Here is a 7,239-nt window from a genome sequence, read left to right as displayed (position 1 = left end):
TGATACAAAACTAAACATTAATTTTTATTTATATCCTATAATAATGCTATTGAATAATTTTCACTATTTTGGTATAAAATAATAACAATTTTAGGATCGATAAACAGATAATTTAAAGCACTTATTACGCATACTGTCAAATATTGACAAGACTTTTATTTAACGAGAACTAGTTTTGATTATTTAGATTTCCTGTAGCTTCTTGTCTTGATTTGTGTTGTCTGCAAACAGCAGTTTTAAAAATACAATTAAAGCCAGTATATAATTTACTTAAGAAATTTGCTCCTTTACGAAAGCTAAAACAAATACATATTTTAGTCAACATGATGAAATTTTTGTTTAGCAGAAAAGATTTCTACAGATTAAAAAAATTTAAACTCAAAACACAAGATGAAACATTTATATTTATAGCGCGTGGACGAGGGAGAAGTGAGCTAATAAAATGAGATCCCATTTATTATTTTACATTGAATGCGTAGTATCCAGTTTTTCACTTTTTGTGTGTTCATTCATCCTTTGGTACCAACTATAGACGACGAACGGCTATATATATATGCTGGTCCGCTGGTGCTGGTCCTCAGAGAAAACAAAACAGATGCAAGGCCGACAAAGGCTGGATCACCAGTCATCAGACATGTCTTGACCGATGGTGAGCAAGTTCTGGATGTAACAACTAGTCCACTCCAAGTTTGCAAGACAGTTCATTCTTCTTCTGTCCACCTGGGCGTCGAACCATCTGCATGGTACCCTGAAAGACGATTGTAATTAGAGCGTTGCGTCTTGACACATACCAAACCAGACCAGAGATTCGGAGCAGCCACCACAGGAATGCCTGGTTTCTTTTACTTTCGACAAGCACATTCCACGTCTCACATCAGTACAGCAGGAAGGGAGTGGAGAAGAACTTGTACATCCTGTACTTGGCAGCAGCTCTGATGGTGTTGCCGCGACAAATCCTGTCCAGCCTGCCCATTGCCAATGTCGCTGTTGCGATTCTGATGTGGATGTCTGCAACTCAGCTGCCGTCTTTAAAAGAGGTGGCTCCTAAATATTTCTAGACCTTTACCTCCCCTGCACTCAGTTCTTGTAAAGATGTATGCTTGTTGATGTTGGTGTTAATCCCGATCGAGACCTTTCTCTTATATGAGTCAGAACAGTCTGTCACTTTGTTGGTCTTGCTGTTCGCTGTTGGTGCATAAGATCAAAGTCGTCTGCAAATCGCAAGAGGCACAGTAATTGTTGATTATTTTCCATGTTTTTTTTTTTAAATTAGAGATCCAGCTTTGTTTCGCTGTTATCTGTAACCAATTATCTCCATAGTTCTTTCCCAGATAGCATTGAAACATTTTATAAATGTTTATAAAAAGTTTACGCATTATGTTTTAATAATGTTTGCACAAAATGTTCATAAAACGTAAATTATGCCCATTAAAATTACGTTTTAAAAACGTTTAATTAAGAGCTTCCGGAAACGAGTTTTAAACGTTTTATAAACGTATTTTTGTAAATGTTTTAAGCAAAATGTTTCAATAATGTTTGCAGAAAATGTTATTTTAAACGTTTAATATGCCCATTAAAGTTAGGTTTTAAAAACGTTTAATTTTAAACCACACATACTCTCTGAAGTTCCACTTCAAACCTGGTAAGAATGACATACACAGATTTTCATTTCCTTTTCATGAAAACATATTTAATTAATGTCATTCAGTATAAACCCAGAAAACATTTACATCATACAATAACAATTTATGTTACTTGTACAACAAATGGTGACCATTTGTGATAACGATGAATCAATGATACATAAAAAAGAAAAAAGAGAAAAAAGTATAGGAATTAATTAAACAGTGATAAATGAAAGCAAAGGAATTTTCTTAAATGAACAGACTTTTAAATATTTCAATTTCAAATGATTAAAGGAGAGATGTTGGGGCTCCGTGCTCCATTGGGAGTCGCAAGGAATAATTAAACTAAAATTAAATAGAACTTTAGATTTACTATAAAAAAGAGTGAAATGCAAATGTACATTTGAATGATGCACAAAATACACAAAAATATGGTCATATCCATCTGTAGATAACAACATTCAAATCTCTATCCTTATACAATAGACATATTCCAATTAACCAGGCTTTTTAGTGTTACAAAACTCTGTAAAGCAAAGCTGAACAAGGTTCATGTACTTCTTGTAAAGAGGCTTTAAGAAATTTATTTAGAACATGATCAGTTTGTCCTATGATAACTAAGAATAGGGATATCGTGTTGGTGCTGCACTTCTCCAGGGTTCCCAGGAATCAGGGATGGTGCCAGGTAAGGACCTTTCATGCATTTGTAAGGACCTAAGTGATCGTCATCAATGCTTTAGGTTTTCTTATGTACGGTCGGAAAGAGGTATTATTTATGAATCTTCGGTCTTCTCTATTTTCTGAGATACATGTATTACTATTCTAGTAATAAATAATCAAAGAGTTAATTCTGATGCTTATCTGCCATATTTAAATAACTTAAAAAGTTTTTACCTCAGGTGCCTGGCCTTAATTGAAGATGAGGATAATAACAATGTCACAGTTTTTACTTTCAATTTCTTGGAAGTCTCTTTTTGCCAAATCCCAACGAGGAAATGTAGCTACACAATTCTGCCATAATATTCCAGTAAATTCACAGGGCACAGAAACACAGTTGTCACTTCCTTGAAATATGCTAGCATTTAGTTTCTTTCTCTCCTCTGCTTTCTACCCCGACTCTTTCTGCTGCTGCTTTCTTCGATTATATTATCTGAAGCCTCCATGCACCCATTGTTCTTCTGTACGGCTTCTGAAGATAATAAAAATGGGAAAATTGGGATTTGTAAATTAAAGAAGGTTAATAGGTTTACAGATTAAAAAAAGACTAAAAGAAGTCCTACACCACACTGTGGAGCTAGTGATGAAAAATGTCAATTTATATTATACAAAAATAAGCACTTTTATCAGCACCTCTCCTTTTTGGTTCAAAATATGTATATAAAACAAATCCTCTATCTGTAACTTTATAATAATAATTACTAATATTTATGCATCATCACTTACTGCATATCATGGTCTGCACCTTTGAAAGCCCCTTGAATGCACACTTTTCTCCTCTTTGGCCTTTAGTTATAAAACCTTGTCGGCCAAGATTCGCCGCATGATCCTTTTCAGGCCATCCTTTGCATCCGTACCACCCACACAAGAGAGGCTTCTGATCTGCAAATGCATTAGAAACAGTAAACACATCTGTCAAAAATATTCCACATGTCATAGGCAAGACAGGGTGTAGTGAAATATACATGGCATTGATTATTTGTGCTCACAAATCACCTAGTTAAGCTTAAACCATACACAAAATGCTCAACATTTACACGCCTACAAAACAAAACCGAAAAACCCATAGAACCTTTTTTCTGCCAAGAGTCTGCGATATTTGGTCAAACATTTAGTTATTGTATTAGCAGGGTCAGACCACATGATGTTGCTAGCCTGAGACTTGGATGTTCTCAATGCATTCCTGCCTTAAACGAATACGGAAAATAAATCAGCGGGCACCTCTTTCACAAAAAAGCTGACATCTAATGGTTCATTCTCCAATAGCCATAAAAGTTATGATGCTGAAACCTTTTGAAACTGGATTTACAATCTAACTCTCGTAATGAATCATGTTCCAAAATATATGTGTACGTTAGATTCACAAGAACTGATCCTTCTCAAATGTGTTCCCTACAAAAACATAAGGTTTTCAAAAACGTAAAGCTACGCTGTAAAAAGTTACATAAACTACTACAAATTATTTCAATAAAGACTTTAACAATGAAATCTGCTTCACATGCAAGTAATTCATGAGTCATCATTAAGGCATCCTTGCAGCTCTAACAGCTCCTGCCAGAGTGCTAGAGCAGGTTTGTATTTGCTTATCAGAGCAGTCAAATGATTCAGCATATCTTTTGCTTCCTGCAGAATCAATTTTAAGTCTGTCCCTTGTTTGAGAATGTGCAGGACTAATGCTGCAACAGCATGAATACAGCACAGTGATTGAAAGTGGACAATTCACTTTTAAATACTATTGGTGAACAAAGCCTATCAATGGTGGTTGTGAAGCAGTAACTCTTGTATAACCAACACTATCTGCAACATCAGATTGTGAAGGGGAATTCACAACGAAATGGAATAGGTAAACCAATAAGAAAAAAAGCCCTAATATAAAATTGTCTACATTACCTGCGTTAGACACTCCCTGGATACTGCCTTCTACTGCTGCAGTTTGAGGTTTGTCTCTTCTTGTTCTCCTTGCAGAGCATCAATGGGGTGCTCTCGTGATGATGCCAATATTCTGGTGGTTAGTGCATTCACCTGTGGGCACAAATGGTTGTTTATCACTTTTGGTTGTAGTGAGTCTGGCAGTGGTGGTGCTGCATGTGCTGACTGAGATCTAAAGTAGTCTTTTTTGTGAGCTGTCTCGGCCTAACATAATTAACAAGCATACCAAATATTAATAAGTGTGCATTTAAATGACAAGTTTTGAAAATTTAAGAATTTCTTATGTCAAAAATTGAAGAATAAAATAATAAATAATTCTTATGCTATACCAATCATAATATCAATATTACCCTCATGAAAAATTGAAATGAACTGCTGAAAGGATGAGCTGGGATTGCCGTGGTTATTGTTAAACGGCAATTCTCATTTCATGGCTCCAGACCACAAAAATTCTAATTACTGGACTCATACAAATGCCCCATTAACAGCACTCAAGCATTTTCGAAAAATTACAATAATGGGAATCTGTGCTGATTTTGTCAGGTGTTCTCCAAACCTATGAATTCCTTGATCTCTGTTATTCTATAATTAAAACAGGAAAAATCTATTGTTTCAAGATTTGCTGTATACTAGCTATTAACATCTGCTTGTCTGACAACCAAATACTCATCTGAAAAGACAATTTCTTTTCAAGCTATAAAATACTTCATGAGTAATGAAATGCACTGTTTTACCACACAATACTGTGCAAATTTTACAGTCTGTTCACTGAGATCACAGAGCATTTAGATGTCAATTGTCATATGGCTGTATGTTCCAGTCTGTAACCACAATAAACCCAAAGCAAGGTCTATGTGAAAGACACTGACAATATCCCAAAGCTTTTTTAAAAAAAATAAATAGGAACAATACTTTGAAACTGTATCTATAGACTGACCAAAACAATATTAACCAGGCTGATGCAACATCCAATCTATGAATATATATATTATATATCTATATGTGACAATGAACAAACAGTATAAAAGTACCCCTAAGAACTCAAAATGCAAACATGCAGAGTCTAGGTATACCTGTCTGGCAGAGTTCCCTCCTTCACATGTTTTGTCACCTTACTTGGTGGCAAGTCTGCTGCCATATTTGTGTGCTGAAAAAAAATAAACCATCATTCAAGAACCCTTCCAGAAAGGCTAACTTTTTGTCGTGGGAGTGGTTAAACTTTTCACTTTATTTGTCATATTTAGTCTAGAGATTATGACTGCATATATACTTATGTCCAACTTGTATACTCAAGGAATTATGCTGAATGAAGGAAACACGGCAAGCAATTACTGTTCAGCTGACATGATTAATGTACTGACTGCAATTTACTTCTCTGGTATGCAATGTTATGATGCCATAGAAATAAAATGTTATTAGATAAAACTATCATCAATGAAGGATATTTTAAGAAAATAAAACACAAACAAATAAACATCATAATCAAAAATGATTATACAATAAAAGTGGTACTGTTTCGCACTTTCTGCCATAGATAATGGTACAGCAATGAAAAACAAATGCAAGTAGTACATAACTATAGTAATGGTAGCGGTGTTAACACACACACATATATACGAAGACATGCATGATTTAATAACAATAATAAATGTAAAATTTGTAAAGCGGATACTCACACTCCATTGTTTGTATCGGATCTGTCTTTTTCTTTCTGTTCCGCCAACTCTGCTTCAACAATTTTATTTACTCCGCTTCGTCCAGTAGTACGACATGATTTGGACATCAGTTGCCTTAACGTCTTAGATTATGTACGAGCGCACTATTCAAAACGAAAACTTTGTTTGACAAATCACACCTAAAAGCATACATTAAGTCTGTGTTGTACTAGAACACGGTATATAAGAGTTTTACAACCCAATGTTTTTCGCAAAGCACGCGTGTCGTAAGCAGCAGACAAAATTTCGCGCCGCGTGGAATCATGGGAGTACACGCATTAAGGAGAATAGGAAATATTTAGTTACGTAGCATAGATGTTTTATAAACTGCGAATGATTTTAGAATATCAAACCTAGTGATAAGAAAATATATAACAAAGTATTTAAAATGTTTTTTGTGAGGATTATCAGTATCTACGCCGCAAAGGTACGCAAATAAAATTTTGAGGTGTTTTAAAAAATTTCGTCATCAGCGGGCTTATGACGCGCGCAGTGAAAGACGTTAACTTTTACATGTTTATAAAACATTTATTTAACATTTAGGTTTTAAATGGTTTATTTTCTAACACTTTAAAAATGTTTTAAACATGTTTCATTTTAAAATGTTTTTTGGTAAATTTTTAAAAAATGTTTCTAAAATGTTTCATATAAAACCTAAACCTTATTAAAACCATGTAAACCATTTTTAAACGTTTTTATAATGTTTCCATGCTATCTGGGTTCTTTCATCTGCAGACTGGCTCTCCACTGTCACTGTTTGTTGAACCGTCTCTGATGGTGTTGCCGCACCAAATCCTGTCCATCCTGGCCATTGCCAATGTCGCTGTTGCGATTTTGATGTGGATGTCTGCAATTTCTTTCATCTGCAGTCTGGCTCTCCACTGTCCTTCTTTGTTGAACCGTCTCGTAGTCTGTTTCCGCAACAGTATCTTTTTTACATGAATGAATTGATAGTCCATTGCCCAACCTTCTGTGATTTGGAGGACCCGTGGATCACTCTTAATCTGATCTCTAACATTTAATCTGTGTCACAGACGAATGACATGGAATGCAAGTAGAATGAATGAGTCAGCTCGGCACCTTTTAACTCAATAATCAAGTAGTTTAGAATATATTCAAGAAGGGGATAAGATCGAGAGAATATGTAGTTTACCATCACCGGCCAGAGCTTCACTTCCCCGGGAGAGACGGTAAGTGTCGAGGGACATGACCGAACCAAGTCCTCTTTGATGGTAGTGAGAAGTGATTCCTGG

General features: G+C 35.3%; 1 long non-coding RNA gene across 1 annotated transcript; it reads right to left on the bottom strand.

The window, feature by feature from the left end:
* Nucleotides 1-1,662: 1,662 nt before the first annotated feature.
* On the bottom strand, nt 1,663-6,616 carry LOC112555714. Its single transcript, XR_003097516.1, has 5 exons — nt 5,948-6,616; nt 5,345-5,418; nt 4,233-4,364; nt 3,069-3,224; nt 1,663-2,814 (listed from the first exon to the last, which is right to left on the bottom strand). It is a non-coding gene; the product is annotated as an uncharacterized LOC112555714 (long non-coding RNA).
* Between the last annotated feature and the right edge of the window lie 623 nt (nt 6,617-7,239).

Source organism: Pomacea canaliculata, linkage group LG14, assembly GCF_003073045.1.
Source record: "Pomacea canaliculata isolate SZHN2017 linkage group LG14, ASM307304v1, whole genome shotgun sequence".
NCBI classification, from domain to species: Eukaryota; Metazoa; Mollusca; class Gastropoda; order Architaenioglossa; family Ampullariidae; genus Pomacea; species Pomacea canaliculata.
The sequence above is the reverse complement of the archived record's forward strand: the minus strand, read 5'-3'. Positions and strand labels throughout refer to the sequence as shown.